Genomic DNA, 19,820 nt, shown 5'->3' on the forward strand with positions numbered 1-19,820 from the left:
ATTAATCTGAGAAGCTCATTACCTGTCAAAACAGGTCATTTTAATTAATAAGTAATGCCCATTATGTGCAAAGCACTATGATAGGGATTAAGGTGGGGTAAAAAAATGTTAGTTCCCTTCCATAAAGAAATTTAACAAGAAGGTTATAATTTATGAGAAGAATTAAACTATGTAAATAAGATAGTGCATGAGAGATTCAAAATACTATGAGTGCAGAATTTTGAACAAATCACTTATGACTGATCTTAGAGTAGAAAGTTCCTCAACGGAATCACAGAATCTAAGTTAGAATGGCTCTTAGAATAGTACCTTTTTACCAATCTTGCTTCTTAACCTCTTGATTACTCTGTTGTTCAGGATGATCTCTCTTAGGGTTTTCATGACAATACTTTGTTAATCTTCCTGACCTCTTCTGAGTCTCCTTTACTTCTGGACTCTCCTGAGTCCATTCAATTTAGCAAGAATTTATTAAGCCCCTGCTATGTGCCAAGTACAATCCTAAATTCTGGTGATACAAAGAAAGATTTAAAAAAAAAAAAAAAAAAGACAAGTTTTGTCCACAGTGAATTTGTAGTTTAATGAAGGAGACAATTTATATAAATCAGATTGGTGGATGGATGAGTAAATGTTATATTACATGCATATGATAAAGATAATCCTAGAGCAAAGCCACTAGCATTAAGAGGAAAATTGGGAAAGGTTTCTTGGAAAAGGTGAGATTTTGACTGAGACTTAGGGAAATGAAGGTGAGGAGGGAGAGCATACCAAGTATAGAGAATACCTTTTGAAAGTGTTGATTTTGGAGATGAGTGTCCTCTGAGCTCTTTCTATGAGGAGCAGCAAGGTTAGTGTAAACTTGTTCAAAGTATGTGTAGAAGAGTAAGGTTCCGAAGAACGGAAAGGTAAAAAGGAACTGCATTATGAGGGACCTTAAAAGACAAGCAGAATGTTATATTTGATTCTGGAAAATATAGGAAGCCATAGGAGTTTATAGAATGGGGATATATGTAAAGTGGTGTAAGGATCATTTTAATAGTTCTATGGAGAATGGACTAAAGTGGAGAGATGAAAACTAAGAACAATCGGAAGGCTATTGAAATAGTCCAGATATGAGATGAAGGCCTGCACCAAGTAGTGGCAGTATTAAAAGGAGGAATATATGAAAAATGTTGAAAAAGAAAAATATATTTTGGCAACATTGGAAATGGGGTGGGAAAGAGCAGTTTGGGACGACAGATTTTGAGCTTTTGTAAATGGAAGGATGGTAAAATAAAAGGGAAATTAGGAAGAAAGGATTTTGGAGGGAAACTTAAGTTCTTTTGAACATAGTGGAACATCCAGTATGAGATGTGCAATTGGTAGTGGAAAATGCAAGCCTGCAGGTCAAGTGAGAAGTCAGGATTGGGTAAATAGTTCATAGAATCATCTACTTAGAGATGACAATTGAGGCTATGGGAATTGATGAGGTCTAGCAAATTAGTATAAAGAAGCTAGGAGGAAAAGCAACAGAGAGGTGTCTCAAAAAAACCTAAAAGAATGTCAAAGGCTACAGAGTTCAAGGGGATGACAACTGATAAAAAGCCATTATATTTGGTAATTGAGGTTGTAATTTTGAAGATAGCAGTTTCATTTGAATGATGAATACACTAGTGGCTCCCTAATCTAGATTTAAATATGAATTCCTCTGGCATTTAAAACTTTTCATAACCTGGTGCCAAGTTATTTTGCCATCCTCCACATACTTTTTTGGTTTAAGTCAAACTGATCTCACACCTAACATTTATTTGTATCTTTATCTGTATCTTTGTATAAGTTGGTCTTCTTTCTCTCCACCCTTTCACTTCTTAGAATCCCTAATTGCTTTCAAAGTTTAGTTCATACCTCATCTAAATGGGTTCATTGTTGATTTTTCCAGATGCTAGAGCTCTTCTCCCCTAAAATATCTTGTTTTTATTTTGTACGTTTTGTTGTTTTCCTTCTGTAGAATGCAAGCATTTTGAGTCTAGATACTGTTTCATTTCTGTTTTTGTATCCCCAGTACCCAGGACAGTGCCTGAATTGTGTACTGATTAATCTAAGCCAGCCTAGATCTGAATATCAATCACTGACAAATCATTTCTCAACTTCCACTTGAGGAGCTCCCATAGTAGAGAACACATCATACCTTTTGAGTCAGCCATTCTGCTATTTTACTATTTTCTCATATCTGAAGTAAATATGCCTCTCTTCCACTCTTTCTCACTTCTACGCATTGTTTCTGGTTCAGCCCCGCTTCTGAAGCCAAACAGAATTAGTTCAACTCCTCTTCAGTTTGAGAACAGTTCATATACTAGAAAGCAGCTATTATAATACCTTTAAGACTCCTTTAGGTGGGGGAACCAAGATGGCCGAATAAAGGTAGGAACTTGCCCAACCTTTCCCCCAAATGGTTCCACATTTCTTTAAATAATAACTTTAAGCAAATTTTAGAGTGCCAGAACACTCCAAAAGATAGAGTAGAACGTATTCCAGGCAAAGGCAACTTATTGATGGTCAGCAGAAAATATCTGTGACACCAGGGTAGAGTCCAACATGCAGTTCTAGTCTATGCTATGCCAGTGCAGCCACTCACTCCCAGCCCCCGCTGTCAGCAAAGCAGGACCTCTGGTACTGGTGGCTAATGAGGAGAATGCCAGATGTGAGTTGAATATGAAGGGATAATATCTTTTAAAAAATGATGAAATTAAGGGGTGAGAGGAATATACTGGTCAAAGGGGAAAGGGAGAAGTGAAATGGTATAAGTTATCTGCCATAAAAAGGAGGCAAGAAAAAAACGTATAGTGGAGGGAAAGAGATGAAGGAAAGGGAGAATGAGTGAACCTTATTCTTTCAAAATTGGCTCAAAATGGAAATAACATACACACTCAGTATGGGCATAGAAATCTATCTTACCCTTCAAGGAAAAAAGGGGAATAGGTTATAGGAAGGGGGAAGGGTGGTAAAAGAAAGGACATTGGGGGAGAGAGTGGTCAATAGCAAAACACTTTTGAAGAGGGATAAGGTTAAAGGAGAGAGAAGAAATGAGGGGAAGTAAAATTGTATAAAGAGTTATAAAAAGATTTTAGAAACAAGTTTCGCTGACAAGGTTTCATTTCTCAAATATAGAAGGAACTGAGTCAAATTTATAAAAAATAAGAGCCATGCTCCAGTTGATAAATGATCAAAAGACAGGATCTATGTCTCCCCAAGATTGGGGCATCCATTCATGCATATGGATACCAAAAGAAATTTTTAAAAAAATGTACAAAAATTGTAGCAGCTCTCAGGGCAAAAAATTGGAAATTGAGGGGATGTCCCTCACTTGGGAGTATCTGAATAAATTGTGATATGCAATTGTCATGGAATATTGTTCTATGGGCAATGATGAGCAGGATGCTTTCAGAAAAAAAAACCCTGGAAAGTCCTCCATGAACTCAAAAGTGAAATGTATTGTATACAAAGTAATTGCAATGTTCTATAATGACCAGCTGTAAATGACTTTGCTATTTTGATCAGTACAGTGATCCATAACTACTCTGAAGGATTATGATGAAAAATCCTATCTGTACCCCGAGAAGAAACTGATTATGTCTGAATACAGATGAAAGCACACACTTTTTTTTTAACTTTATTTTTTTTGAGGATTAAAAAAAATAATTAATGTTTTCTTTTACAACATTGCTTTTATGGAAATGTTTTGCATAACTTCACATGTAATTTCTTAATGGGAGCTGGAAGTGGAGATAAGGGAGAGAATCTGGAATTCAAAAAATTTAAAAAACAAATGTAAGAAAGCCCACTTTTTAAAATATAACTAGGAGAAAATACTAAATAAGGTTTTTTAAAAAGAAAAAAAAAAAAGACTCCTTCAAATTAAACATCTCTAATTTTCCAAGAGTTATTTATGAGATATCTTGTGCAGTTTTCTCATGATTGCCTTCTGGATTTCTCAAGTTACCAATACTTTTTGAGTGTCAGTGTTTTCATAGGATGGATATTCCACTGACAAAAATGATAACGGGCTTATAAATGTATATGCTCTCTGAGATTTACTGTGACCTTATAATTTATCAGCTTACTATCAAACTGGTGATGAGCTTCTTGAAACACTTTGGCCTTCAACTGTTAAATACAGGTCATCATGAGCTATATTTAAACCATTTGGTTCATTTTGGTAGATTTCCAGTCTATCTGACTTCTATAGATATAGTCTTTGAGAACACAAGATTCTCAGATGTTATGAGCTGTCACTGTCAAGTGAATAAGAATTTAAGTACCTGCTGTGTTTCAGGCATACTAAATACTAGGGTAATTAAAGAAAGACAACAGAATAGGACTTTAGGGGAACTTACCATGTGATTCCTAAAATGTGCCCTCTAAAACAAATAAGAAAAAAAAGGATACCTATCAGACTTTCTCAGATGAGAATCAGGTATTGGAAACATATAGAATGTGTGTGTGTGTGTATGTGTGTGTGTGTAATATCTTCATATATGGTACACCCAGTATCTAAATGACCAAAAGATATGAATAAGCATCTCTTAAAAAACAGTCTTTTTAAAAATACTTTATTTCTTCTCCAATTACATGTTAAAGTATATATTTTTTTACACTTAATCTTTTAAGTTTGGAGTTCCAAATTCTATTCCTTCCTTTTTCCCTCCCTCCCTTTTCCTTTCCCTCTTTAAGACGGTTAACAATCCAATATATGCTATCCATGTATAATCATGTAAAATATTTCCAGATTAGTCATTTTGTACAAGACTATTCAAAAAGGAACGAAGGAAGAAAAAAGAAATTGAAAAATAGCATGTCTATATTAAGATAATATCAGTTCTTTGGAAGTGGATAGCAAATTTCATCATGAGTCCTTTGGAATTGTCTTAATCACTGTACTGTTGAGAATAGCTAAGTCGCTCACAGTTGTTCATCATACAATATTGTTGTTACTGTGTGCATCGTTCTGGTTCTGTCATTTCAATTTGTATCAATTTATGTCAGTCTTTCCAGATTTTCCTGAAATCATGCTGCTTGTTATTTCTTATAGCACAATAATATTCCATCTCAATAATATACCATAGTTTTGTTCAGCCATTTCCTAATTGATAGGCATCCCGCTTGATTTCTAATTTTTAGCCACTAGAAAAAAGATGCTATAAATATTTTTGTACATATAGGTCCTTTACTTTCTTTCTTTTTAAATCTCTGGGATACATACCTAGCAATGGTATTGCTAGATCAAAGCTTATGCATAGTTTCATTGCCCTTTGGGCATGGTTCTAAACTGCTCTCCCTAATCGTTGGATCAGTTCACAACACCAATAGTGCATTGGTGTCTCAATTTTCCCACATCCCCTCTAATACTTATCATTTTCTCTTTTTGTCATATTACCCAATGGGATAGATATGAATTGGTACCTCAGAGTTTTAATTTGCATTTCTATAATCAATAGTGATTTAGAGCATTTTTATATGACTATAGATAGCTTCAAAGCTAATCTATTAGCAACCATTTAAAAGAATGCTCCACAACACTAATAGTAAGATAGATTCAAATCAAAGCAATTCTGAGATTTTGTCTCTCTCATACCCTGAAAATTGACCAAGATAACAACAACAACAAAAAAATGGGAATAGTCAATATTGGAAGACTTCTAAGAAGACAAGAACATTAGTGTACTGTTGGAACTATGAATCGATACAATCATTTTGGAAAGAATTTATGAAAACAAAGTGACTAAAATGTCCATACCCTGTGACACAGAGATTCTGCTACTAGGCATGTACTGCAGAGAAAAGTCATTGATAAATAGAAAATCCCCATATGTACCAAAATACTTATAGTAACTCTTTTTGTTATAGCAAAGAACTGAAAGCAAAACTGATGCCCATTAAATGGTAAAAGGTTAAAGAAATTATGTCACCTGAATGTAATGAAATAAAGATCAGATAGTAGATGATGCAGCAGATACAATAACAATGGAGGATCAGGAAAATTCATCTTCCTGGATTCAGATCTGGCCTCAGATACTAGCTGTGTGATCCTGGCCAAGTCACTTCATAACTCTTATTTGCCTCAGTTTCCTCATCTGTAAAATGAGTTGGAGAAAGAAATGGCAAACAACTCCAGTACTTCTGCCTAGTCACTATTCAACAATAACAAATATAAAAGAATACAGAGGAACAAAAAAAATTTTACACAATGTGATGCAGAGTGAAATAAGCAGAGCCAAGAAAACAATATACACAATTATTACAACAATGTAATGACATTTTCTTAAAAATGAAAAGACAAAATTAGGAAATTAATAAAATGTTTGTTCTCATGTTCTCCTTGGAGATACAAAGGGGCTGGTAGAATTGATTTTATTGAGCATCCAAAGGCAACAAGAAACATCATTTCATGGAACATTTGTTCATTTTGTATTATAGTACTCATGATAAACTTTTGCAACAAGACTGCCCAAAACATAGCCTGTGTGCCAGTGTCTGTTGCAGAGTGTGATGTAGACTCTTATTAAGGCCCTCCAAATTTAATAAACATCTAATACTTAGAGATTTCAATGTAGATATGGATATAGAAGACAACAAAAATATGTTGGAAAACATGAATCAGGGCAAAAAAAGATGAGAACAAAGGATACATAGAAGACTCATGTCTCTTTTTCATGTATAAACTTTTAATGTAAGACATTGGGGTTCAAAGGCAAAAATGAAACATGCCCTGCCTTCAAGGAACTTACATTTTACTTTATAGAGTGAGATACTGCTGTGTATGTAGTTATATGATATACACATGTGTGTGTGTGTGTGTGTGTGTGTATATATATATATATATAGTTCTGCATGAATCTATACATACCTTTGATATATATTGAGTGTGTCTATCACGGCAGCTAGGTGGTGCCATAGTGCACAGAGTGGATGAGCCCAGGAAGACCTCTTCTGCAGTTTAATTTAAATAATGATTCTCTAGTCTCTGTTGCCTGAAGTTGTGGTTTGTTACTTTTCATTCTTTCCCTAAGGTTATTTGGTATCCTTAAGAGGTTCAGGAGGTCCTCATTCCTGCTATTAGCTTAAGTTCTCACAATTGGGTTCCCCCAATTTATGGCTCAAGCATTCTGTTCCATTTAGCACCTTTCAGATTGGGAATGTTTACTTCTAATGTACAGTACGACCAAACATGAATATTACCTTTCAATACTGCAGGGACATAAGGCTTCCTAAATCACCTTGGTCTCTGGGGAGGGGACAGGTATTAGGTTCATGGCTTTAGCTCAGTTTCTATATAGCACTAGTTACCCAGGGTCAGGGAGTCAGTGTTACTGGAGCAAAGAAGATGTGTTGGGAACTGCTAAGATAAGAGGGGGTTAAATTGTGAAGGGCTTTGATTATGGAACAGATCATTTTGAAATTGTTCCCAGAAGCAATAGAGAGTAACTAGAATTTGAGTAGGGGTGTATGTGTGAGAGAGAGACAGAGCCAGAAAAGAGAGATAGACACAGATGAAAGAGACAGGTTTAGAGAAAGAAAGACAGAAACAGAAAAGAAACAGACAAAAGAGACAGGGACGGAAAGAGACAGAGACAAAGAGAGACACAGACGAAAGAGACGGGGAGAGAGAGAGAGAGAGAGAGAGAGAGAGAGAGAGAGAGAGAGAGAGAGAGAGAGAGAGAGAGAGAGAGAGAGAGAGAGAGAAAAGAGACAGACAAAAGAGACAGGGATGACAATCTGTGCTTTAGAAAAATCATTTTAGTGGCTGAATGGAGGATGGTTTGGAGTGGGGAGAGACGAGGCAGGTAGTCTGTTTCATCACCAGTCTATTGTAATAATCCATACATGAGGTGATGAGGATCTGATGTCAGAGGAGAGAAGAATATTCAAGAAACATTGCAAAAGTGAATTTGACAGTCTTTGGCAACAACTTGAATATGATAGATAATAGTAGGGATCCCAGGATGACAGCTTACCTCTGAGGCTTTGTCAGTCTGGGAGATTAGGAGAATGGTGCTGCTTCCATAGTAATAGGCAAGACAGGATTGGGGAAGACTTAGTGGAAAAGAGAATATTGAATGTACTGGACATCAAGTTTTAGATGTGTAAAAGGCAACTGGAAATTCAAGATTAGAGGACAGCAGAGAGAATGGGGCAAGAAAAGTAGATTTGAGAATCATCAGCAGAGAGCTGATGGGATTACCAATAAAGAGAAGAGAAGAGGGCCCAGAATGTTAGAGGTATGATCTGGAGGAGGATCCAGCAAAGGAGATAGAGAAGGAGTGATCATATATGAGAAGAACCAGGAGGACATAGTATCCAAAATATCTCGAGGAGAAAACTGCACAGAGAAGCCAAGGAGAATGAAGACTAAGAGATCATGTGTAATTTTGAAGAGAGATGTTTTACCGGGATGAAAAGGTCAGAAGCCAGATTATAAAGGGATTAAGAAGAGAGGAGAAAAAGTGTATGCACCTATGTAGTATACAGCTTTTGTGAGGAGTTTAGATAGAAAGGGCAGAAAAGATATAGAAAGTTAGGGATGAAAGCATCGTGAGTTTTTTCATGATGTGGAAGATACAGGCATATTTATATGAAACAGGAAATGAACTGGTGTAGAGAGAGAAAAATTGAAAATAAGTGAAAGAGTGAGGATGTCAGAGGCAGCAACCTGGTGGAGAAGATCGGATTGAATGGCGTCACTTGAGCAGGTACCTTGGTAAGAAGTAAAGGGGAGAACCAGGGGAGATTTGAGGAGTGGGATAGTGAACTGATAAAGGAGGTACGGTGGGATTGTTTAGCAATGGGTGAAGACCCTGTTGAGGTTCTAGAATATCAGTTTTCAGTGGACCCAGTCATCTATGCTGGAACGGTGGTATGTTTCCTCCACTTTTATTCAGTAGCACACATTTAGGAGTGAAGGTGATAAATGGTGAGAATAATCCAAGGCCAAGACTTGTCTGGACATAATCAGTAGTACAATAAAGATACTAGGAATTTAAACGAGGAGGGCTGTATAGGATTGAATTGGTTTACTACAGAATCAAGATGGGGAGAAGAGAAGGTGTTACTACTGCTGAGGAGATTACCTGGAAAGAATTGAGGGGTCCAGGGGTTGGATGTCATAGTCTGAATAAAAAGTAGGGTAATATAAGGGAAGGCAGAGGGAGAGGTACAAAACCAATAGATTATGGTTGGATCAGGGGATTTCAGAAATTTTGAACATAACGATGGTATATTTATGAGTGATCAGGGTCAATTGCATAACTGTCTTTATGTGAGGCTGAAGTGGGATGAAGTAGTAGCCTAAGGAAGGGGAATAATTGGAAGAAATGTATGGTTAAGGTATTTAAGGGAGGACCATTAATTGTATAGAAGTCTCCTAGTATGAAGGCAGGAATTGGGGAAGAAAGAAAAATTATATGCAAGATATCAAACTTATTGAGAAACAAAAAGGAATGATATGGGGCTCTGTAGATTAAAAAGCCAGGATTTTGATTGGGTGGTATTTATGAATAGCATAAACCACAGAGGAGGAGAGGTTACTACTGAGTGATAGAGGAAAGAGGAGAACCTAGAAGTGGCAATGGGGAGCAAGAATTATTCCTGCCTGGACTACTGAGCCAAAGAGAATGAGTGAAAATCAGTACTAGAAAGAGTGGCCAGAGAGGTGTGTCATCAAGAGGAAGTTAGGTTTCAGTGCAATCAACTATGCACAAACAAGCTATATATAAGACAAATCAAAAGATGCTAGAATTAAGAATGGTTGGTAAGAGATTCCTGGAGAAGGCAGGATTTTTTCTGCAATTTAAAAGAAATCAGGAAATCCAGGAGGTGAAGTTGAGGAGGAAGAATATTCTAAGTATGGGGATGAAAATTTCCAGAGTCAGGTGATAAAGTGGCTAGTTCTAGGAACAGCAAAAATGTTAGTGTCATTAGACTGAAAAGTATGTTGAGGAGAAGAGGAAGTAATAAAATTGTAAAATGGGGGCAGGGAAGAGCTTTGAATGCCAAATCCTATCTTCTCAGGGCTTCTTTATTTGATATCTGCAACATCTAGCCTGGAATCATGGCCAAAGACCCCATGACTGAAGCCTAGGAGATTGTCTCCCAGTCTTGGTACCTAGAATTAAAAAGGACAAACAAAACAGACAAAAACTCCAAGCCAGTTTTTCAGATACAGGGCCTAGATGTATGTGAAGGGAGCAGAAAGGGTACAGAAAGGATAAGTCTTTGTTCATTTCCCCTTACTGTATGATGTCCATCCTGCACCTACTGTAAATGATTTACTCCTAGATACTACATGAAAAACAGAGCACCTGTAGTTCCATCAGGCAGATTAAAACACAGACAATTCTGGATACCTACTCAATGGGAAGAGGATGCTCTCAACCCATCATAGATGTGTTTTAACCAACTTTTCTTTTTCTCAGAAACAGGTTCCTAGTTTTCCATGTGGAGTTCTCCATCAGAGATAATCTGAGCAGGTCACTAAACTCCTGTTATTCTCTCCCTTGTTTGAAAAATTTACCATTCCTGAAAAATAGGCAGAGATACATTTTGAACACAGAACTTGCCCCATTTTGGACAAGTCCTCTGGGATTTCTGGGGAAGCATTAACATTGTCCTTTCACTGGCTTCTCCTGTGTGATATAGAAAAAAGCCTCAAAATGGTAAATGTTGCATGATCAAATATAGTCCCGCATACGTGGACAAAAATCACAATTATCCCCAAATATAAACTTTTGTAGACTCAAAAAAAGAAACATTGCATAGGTAAACATTGCATAAGAAACATAGGTAATTTTACTAAAGATTACTGCTTGTTAAGTACTCTTCAGGACCCTTACTTGGTGCTCATATGGCCTTTCTCAGCTCATAAACAAAAGATAAAATATAGGTAAAGAATAATGGCTTCTTATTTGTGGTGGAAAATCTGATTCACCCAGTATGATCTTTAATTTCCCAAGAGATTTAGATTTGGGGGGCAACTATGCATCATTTTTCTTTCAGATAAGAAAATTATTGTAGGTAGAAAACCTTCCATGATTCCCTCAGTGCATAAGACCATCCAACTGGGGTCAAGAAAAAATTTTTAAGTATTCTTATATTTATAGGGCATATCATATTATCCAGGGTACTCTGTGCCTTAGGCAACTGAAACCCTTAAAGATCTAGGAAAATTTCCTCTGGAATCTTTTTCTACTGAAATTCTTTCAAAGTTTTCCTGTCACTATAAGGGTAAACCAAATAGAATTGCAAACTCATCTTATAGGACAAGAAGAAAGAAACATCAAGTATAGTCAACTACAAGTAGACCCAGGAAACTTTACTCTAGGTTGTAAGACATAGTGCTCTCACACTAAGACACACAGTCTCGGTTGGTTTAAATGAAAAAAAAAAAGAACAAAAATTTTTACTAAGCAACAACATTATAGTAAAATCCACATCACATTAAACTCAATATCAATACTTCTTATAAAAGATTCTGTTATATAGAAAATACAAGTATCTAAATATTCAAAAGAATCGAGAAATGCTAAATTTTCAAAAGCACATCAATGGAACTCACTTATTCCCAGAGTACACACTGGAGAAAACAAACAAAAAACCCAACTATATAATGATAACCTTAATTTTTTTGACCCATTATATATATATATATATATATATATATATTTTTTAATTATATATATATATATATTTTTTTTTTTTTTTAAATTGGTTTAAACTAGAATAAAAAAGAGATATGTTTGGTCAGAAAATAAAGAACTGGAGGATACCTTAGAAATCATATTCTAAACTATCTTATTTTGTAGATGAGAAAACCCAAGCCCATAGAGGTAAAATAAATTGTTCAGAGTTACTCAAGTAGTAAGTAGCAGCAGAATCATGTGAGCCAAGGCCCTCTAGTTCCAAATGACATGCTTTTTATGCCTTTCCATGATACCTCATGTTTTATCTCAGCTATAAAGGTAAGTTATAATTCTCTTGTGGGCACAAAATGGGAAATAGTTTAATGGGACTTGGATTTTAACTACATTAAAAAATTGTAAAATGTTTATACACAAAAAACATAACAGGAAAAAAGAAAAATAATAGTTTTAGTGAAAATTTTTTTTTCACTAAAAATATATGATTAAAAAGTATTAACATTGAGAATTTATAATGAGCTAATAGAAATTTATGAAAGGCCATTGAATGAATGCTTACTTTTCATAGGAAATACCACAAATCTAAAAGATGTTCAATATCACTTACAATCAAAGAAATGTAAATTTAAATAATTTTGATGTAATAATAATTGTCTTATTTTACATAGCATTTTAAAACTTGGAAAATACTTTCTTAAATTCCTTCTAAGGGCAAGAGGTACAAAATGTAAGTATCCTTAAAAATCTGAAAAAAATCTTAGGTTTTTTCTGATTATATTATGGGAATTGGAAACAGTAAGATACTTAATATGGTACACCAATCTGAAGTCAGTTTCAATAATTGAGGCAAGAGGTAATGAAGACCTGAAACTATGGCAGTAGCTATGACTATAGAGAAGGGGAAACTCATGAGAGATATTATGAAGATAGAAAATGGCAAAAATTTGACAATTAATTGGATCTATGTAGATGAAGAAAGCCCAAGCCCATGAGAGAGGATGAAGTTTGAGATTACCAGCTTGAGATACTGGAATAATGCTCATATTTTCTTTCTTTTTTTTTTTCACCTTTTATTTTTTAAATTAATTTTATAATTATAAAAATTTTTTTTGACAGTACATATGCATGAGTAATTTTTTTTTTATAACATTATCCCTTGTATTGGGATTTTTTCCAAATTTTTCCCCCTCCCTCCCCTCTACTTCTTCCCCTAGATGACAGGCAAATCACATACATTTTTACATGTGTTTACAGTATAAACCTAGATACAATATATGTGTGTAAAATACCATTTTTCTTGTTGTACATTAAGAATTGGATTCCAAAGGTATAAGTAACCTGGGTAGAAAGACAGTAGTGCTAACACTTTACATTCAATTTCCCCAGTGTTTCCTTCTCTGGGTGTAGCTATTTTCTGTCCCATCATTGATCAACTGGAAGTGAGTTGGATCTTCTTTATGTTGAAGATATCCACTTCCATCAGAATACATCCTCATACAGGATTGTTGTTGAAGTGTATAGTGATCTCCTGGTTCTGCTCATTTCATTCAGCATCAGTTCATTTAAGTCTCTCCAAATCTCTCTGTATTCATCCTAATATTCCATAACCTTCATATACCATAATTTTACCCAACTATTCTCCAATTGATGGACATTCATTCATTTTCCAGTTTCTAGCCACTACAAAACGAGCTGCCCAAACATTTTGGCACATACAGGTCCCTTTCCCCTCTTTAGTATTTCTTTGGGATATAAGCCCAGTTGTAGAATGCTCATACTTTCAATAGAAAGAAGGACAATTTGAAAAGAGAAGGGTTTTGGAAGAAAGATAATGAGTTTACTTTGGGGCATGTTGAGTTTGAAGCATCGCTGAAACATCTGCTTTGAAATGTCCAATAAACAAAATTAATGATGCAAGAAGGACTATGTCTAGGTGTGGATATATAGATCAGTGAATCATCTGCTTGGAGGAGATAGTTAAATCTATGGTGGCTGATAGTGTTATAAGGACAGGGTATAAAGAGAGGAGGGAAAGCAGTTAGGGGGTATGAGATGGATGATGAGACAGTAGACAGGAAAGAATAGTAGTGTCAGAAAAGCCTAGAAAAGAAAGGGCATATAGGAAGAAAGATTGACTAACAATGTCAAATGCAATTGAGAGATTGAGAAAGAAAAAGACCGAGAAAAGACATTACAATTCAGAGATAGTTTATAGCTTTGTAGAAAGCAATTTCATTTAATTAATGACCTCAGAAGTCAAACTATAAAGAGTTGAGGGTTGATTGAGAGGAAGTAAATATGAGTGTTTACAGTGATTTGTATGTGTGTATGTGTGTGTGTGTGTGTATGTGTGTGTGTATGTGTGTGTGTGTGTGTGTGTGTGTGTGTGTGTGAGAGAGAGAGAGAGAGAGAGAGAGAGAGAGAGAGAGAGAGAGAGAGAGAGAGAGACAGAGACAGAGACAGAGAGAGAGACAGAGAGAGACAGACAGAGAGAGACAGACAGAGACAGAGAGAGAGAGAGAGAGAGACAGAGAGAGAGACAGAGAGAGAGACAGAGAGAGAGAGATGGAGAGAAAGATAAGAGAGAGAGAGATAGGGAGAGATAGGGAGGAGCTTGGTTGAGAAAAAGGGGAAACCTATAAGATATCTTCAGGGAATAGTAAAGTCTAGTGAAAGTTTTTTTTTTTTTAATTTTTTTTTTGCTCTGAGTTTATGAAACAAAATAAGCATTTCCATAATAGTAGAACACAAAAAGATGATTGTGAAACTGCAAATCTGTTATCTACAACTTTCTCTACCTTTTAAATATACAATAAAGTTATCATATAACTTTCTTTGTTTTTCCTTTTTTCTTCCCTGCCTTTAGACAGAAATATGTGTGCATGTATGCATGTATGTGCAAATATGTGTAAAACTGTTCTACACACATCTTCCTTCATATGTCCTTTGTAGTTAATTTAGGTAGTGAAGGTTTTTTTTAATGAATAATTTTAATGAATAATTGGCTTAAATTAAAAATGAAAAAAAGACATAAAATAATACAAAATGAAGAAAACAGAGCTAGAACAATATATGCATTAGTTGGGAATAGAGAGATGAAGGAGGAATTTTGTACAAATATAAAATTATGAAGGGAACTAAAGATAAGTTGTTAATAAATATTTCTATTAAAATAATTTTGATCATATAACTATTATTACTGATATGGTAGTCATTCCTTGGAATCAGCTGCTTTGTTAAAGTGATGGTCAAAATCAAACTAAAAAGGGGGAAAATAGCATATAATCAAACTAATTTCAAGCTGACACAAACAAGGTTTAGATAACTAAAAAATCAGAAATTAATAAGACTGACATAAACATAATCTATCACCATTTCCTTAAGGATGTTAACTAGTGCAAATTAACCATCAAAATGAGACCAAAAGATCTTTGAAATTTCCTTAGATAGCAAACATTTGATCTTTTTATCAAACAGCAAGATATGACAGCCAAGGGCAATGCCAGTTTAGTACATAAACATTTTTTTTTGTAAAATATTATACAAGATAATGGTAGAATGTCATGAGAAATACAAGGAATGGTGAAAGAAAATATATTTGTAAAAGATTTGGTGAGAAATGCAATTAAGCTAAATCATACAGAAACATTTAAAGATACAAACTAGAAGTACAACAAATAGAAAACAAATAAGAAAAACTTTAATAACAAATTATTTTTTTTCCATTAATGGGAATGGAATTATGGCTCCATTAATGTTATGACATCTAGAATCTAACAACTCAATTTATAATGTGTTGCATGAGGAAGTAGAAATTGCATTAAAAAACAAAGAAAGAAAAAGCCAAAATAAAAATAAAACACAAAAGCCAGGAAGAATAACTGGATTAGATCTATGACAGAGGAATTCTGTGGTAGAGATGGTACAATTTTGAGGATATCGAGAAGTTAATTCTCGTGGTATTTGAAAGAGGGGAAGAAATAAAATCACAAACCTTGGTATTAAGAAAAGTAAAGCAATTGCAAAAATATCAATAACTAGTCATCTGTATCTAGGTATATATCAAGGACATCTCTGATGAAAGTATGACAAGAGAACATGCAGATTTTCACAAATAGTCCTCTATAAGAAGTCCCAATGTGACATGAAAAATGTAGAGAATACAAAATCTCAGAGTATTTATTTATTAATTGTTTTAAAAGATTTGATGGGTGCAATATTATGTTTTCTCTTCTAGTGAAGTATCTCCCATGCATATGTAAAAATCATGCAAAATTCTTGGATACATGTAGAAAGATAAAAATTTATTGTATGAGTCTCTCATCATTAACATCAAATGAACACAAAATGCAGATGTGTGCTCATGAAAGATGATTGCTACTGTAAATGGAGGATGTCTAGAGGACAGAGTTCAAATAAAATTGAGATTCCCTAGAGGTGCTGAAATCTGCCAGATGCTCTTAGCCATTATGATTGCATTGAACTCCAGAACACTGTTAAATTCTATAATTACTTAAAGGATTTTAGTCTACATAAGAGAACATTTTGCATATATTTACTAATTATATGAGCTAATTTATATTTTTACAGAAGAAACTTTAAAAATTCCTTTACAGTTTTAATTTAGTGTATTTCACTTCTTATCATTTCTATTCCCCAGACAAGGTAAGAGGAAGATGAAAGCAGGGTTTTAATGGAAATGTATTTGTAAACTGGAATTATGTTTTCTTTCTGGGTGTTCACAATGTAAATTTCTAACCATTCTTAAGATATTCCCACAGATGAGGTTTGTTTGGAAACTATCTTAAATGTTCATTACTTTCATGTTAAACCTTGATTTTTTCCAGAGTCTGAAGATAAGTAAATACATATACATACACGCATAGATTATATTTATGTATTCTATATATCACAATTATTTTTTTAACAAAAATAATCTTCCTTTTCTCCAAACTTCATATTTTGGCTTCCCCCCCCCCCCCCCCAGGCAATTAGGGTTAAGCAACTTGCCCGGGATCATACTGATAGGAAGTGTTAAATGTCTGAGAGGGATTTGAACTCCTGACTTCAGGATTGGTGTTCTATCCATTACACCAACTAGCTGCTCCCAAACTTTATATTTCTTAAAAACAAAACAAAAACAAAAACAAAAAAAACAAAAAACAAACAAAAAAAAAAAAACCTAAGTAAAAAACATTCAGTCAATAAAGTGACATGATGTACATAGTCTTCTGCCTCCTTGCCAGGAAGAGTGAATTATGCTTCAAAATCTGTTTTCTAGGACTATTGTGAATTTTCATTCACTCAAAATCAAGTTTCCTTTAGTCATTCTTTCATTTACATTATTTACTAATTGTGCATATTATTCCTTTGGTTTTGTTTATTTCACTTTGCATCCATTCATACAATTCCTCCCACACTTCTCTAATTCCTCACATTTTATCATTTTTACTGCATGATAACATTCAATCCCATTCATATACAATAGGTTTTTAAAATCATTTCCCAATATATTTTAAATTATCTTTATGATACTTTTTAAATTGTTTTCTCTCTCTAGATTATTATTGGTGATACTTTTTCAGCTCCATCCTCTTTCCTGAGCTTCAGTATACATCTCAAATTTGACAAGTCCAAAGTTGAACTTAATATCCATCCCTACTTCTATTTCCAATCCATCCTCATTCCACACTTCCCTATTTCTATTTGAGGCTATTATTTCAAGTCGCCAGATTAACATCCTTGGTGTCATTCTTGACTTTTTATTCTCAACCCACACAGTCATCAAATCTTGTTTTTACCTCCATGACATGTCCACTACTTTCCACTCATATGACTACCATCCTAGATCAGGTTCTCTTTACCTCTCATATGGAGTACTGCGTTATCCTCTTAATTGGGCTCTTCAAGGCTTTCCCTGCTCCTCATTCCATCTTCACAGGACTGCTAAACTAATGTTTCCAAAACAGAGATCTGGCCATGTCTCGCCCCGGTAGTTCAGTAGTTCTCTTTTTTCTCCAAGATCAATTTTAGACTTCTGTTTGTCATTTAAAATCCTTTACAATCTGGAGGTAACCTATTATTCAGACCTATTATATAGTTCTCCTTGTTCATTCACAGTATAATTAGGACAAACTGGCCTTTTGGCCTTCTTCATATATGGCCCTCCATCTTTCATCTCTGTGCCTTGGAGCTGTTATCCCATAACTGAAATGCATCCCCTTTGTATTGCTGTCTCTCAGGATCTTCAATTTTCTTTCAGGCTTAGCAATAAGAAAGCTTTTTGATACCTTCAAAATGTCCCTATTCACTATGTATGGATACATACACACTTTCCCTTGGTAAGACTATAAGTTTTTCAAGGGCAAGAGCTGTTTTCATTTTCGTCTTTATATCTTTAGTACTTTCCTAGCACATAGTAAATACTCAATAAATGATGATATTAATAAATTGTCATGTAGTCTTTGATTTCCTTGAGGTGTGTGGCCAATAGTTGCATGCCTGAGCCTAAATATTAGTCATTTTTCTTACGTGATTCCAAGTTGATATTCTTGGTGATTGATTTAAAGTCTTTATCAGTAGTACATTGTACTCTCACTGTTCTTTCCACTCTGATTTCTCATTTTTTACCATCTTTGTCATTTTTTTTGAGGTAACATCTTTGAGTTGTTTGAATTAGCATATCTCTTACTAGTAGTGATTTGCTTCTAAAATGGTCTTTTATCCATTATAATTCTTTTGAAAACCATTCATATATTTGATAATTTGTAATATATTTTAGTTATTAAACTGTTGAATTTGTCATGTTTAGTATTGTGCTACTAAACATATTAGTATATTGCAATATATCTGAAAAATTGTTTTTAACTTTTATATTCGACTGACATATGGAATCAATCAAATGTATTGAAACCTATCCAGTCTATAAAGTTCTTACCACAGTTCTATGAAATAATTATATTTAAAAATATATATACTTCAGAGATTATGAAGTGAAATGGAGCACCAGATTTGACATTCAGGGTCACACTCTGGCTTTGCTATTTACTTTCTGTGTGACCTTGAATAAGATATTTCACTTTTTCTGAGCTTTAGCTTCCTAATCTGTAAAAGGAAAGTATTGCGGCAAATGATCTCTAATGTTCCTTCCAGTTCTCAGTCCCATTTCCCTATGTTTATATGCTATCCAAATATTATTTTAGTTTCTTCTCACAGCATGAGATCCATAGTTTTCAAATATCATCTTATTTAAAGAAGAAATTAATCTTTATTCCAAATATCCTCTTTGCAAATTCTGGATCAGATGACAAGAAATTGACTGTTTCATACCTTGGAGATTTATTGTTAGAGTCCATAATCTATGAGAAAGGGTCATAACTTATTTATGCTGCCCCTTACATACAGGAGAAAATTATTCTTTGGAAGTTTGAGCTGTTTAATTACAGCTTCAATTAGTGTCCTGGATCTAGGATCTATGGCGTCCACTAAAAGTACTCCAGCCCTTCCTTTCAAACATTCTTGGTGTTAATAACCAGAGTATTAGTATTTAACAATGCCCTGCAGAAAAAATATACCCAGTTTAGAGGTTACACAAATTATCACATTATCTAATAATACCTAAAATATCTAATAACATTATCCAATAATACCTAAAGGACCACTTGCTGGATGTGTGATAGAAGGGATTATTGATTAGGTATAAAGTGGATTAAGTAACCTTTCCGGAGAGTTTAGAGTCTGTGATCTCCTGGACTATTGTGTATTGACCTTGTTTTTTTAAAATAGTGTATTCTAAAACAGATACTTGACTTGCACTACCAGACAACTGAAAAAGCCATGGCTATAGATAAAATAAAATTACTATTTCCTCATGGCTTCTTGTCAACCTTAATATTTCTTAATCTATTTTATTGATTTTTCTAGAGCAAAGCAAAAAAGTGATTACAGAGCAAAGAAATTCACTATGCTATATACCTGTATTTTTCCATGGCCAGGGTAATATAAATTCAGTCTTTAAATTCTAATCTTTTAAGGAAAGCTCTTTTCATCAACATGGCCCCTCTATCAAAAGGAATGAGACTAAGACAAGAAGTTCTTTTCTAAACATTCCTTGCTTTTCTTACAGGTTGTATGCCTCCCTCAGTGAACTATAAG

This window comes from Sminthopsis crassicaudata, chromosome 2 (genome assembly GCF_048593235.1).
Source record: "Sminthopsis crassicaudata isolate SCR6 chromosome 2, ASM4859323v1, whole genome shotgun sequence".
In the NCBI taxonomy this organism is placed as follows: Eukaryota; Metazoa; Chordata; class Mammalia; order Dasyuromorphia; family Dasyuridae; genus Sminthopsis; species Sminthopsis crassicaudata.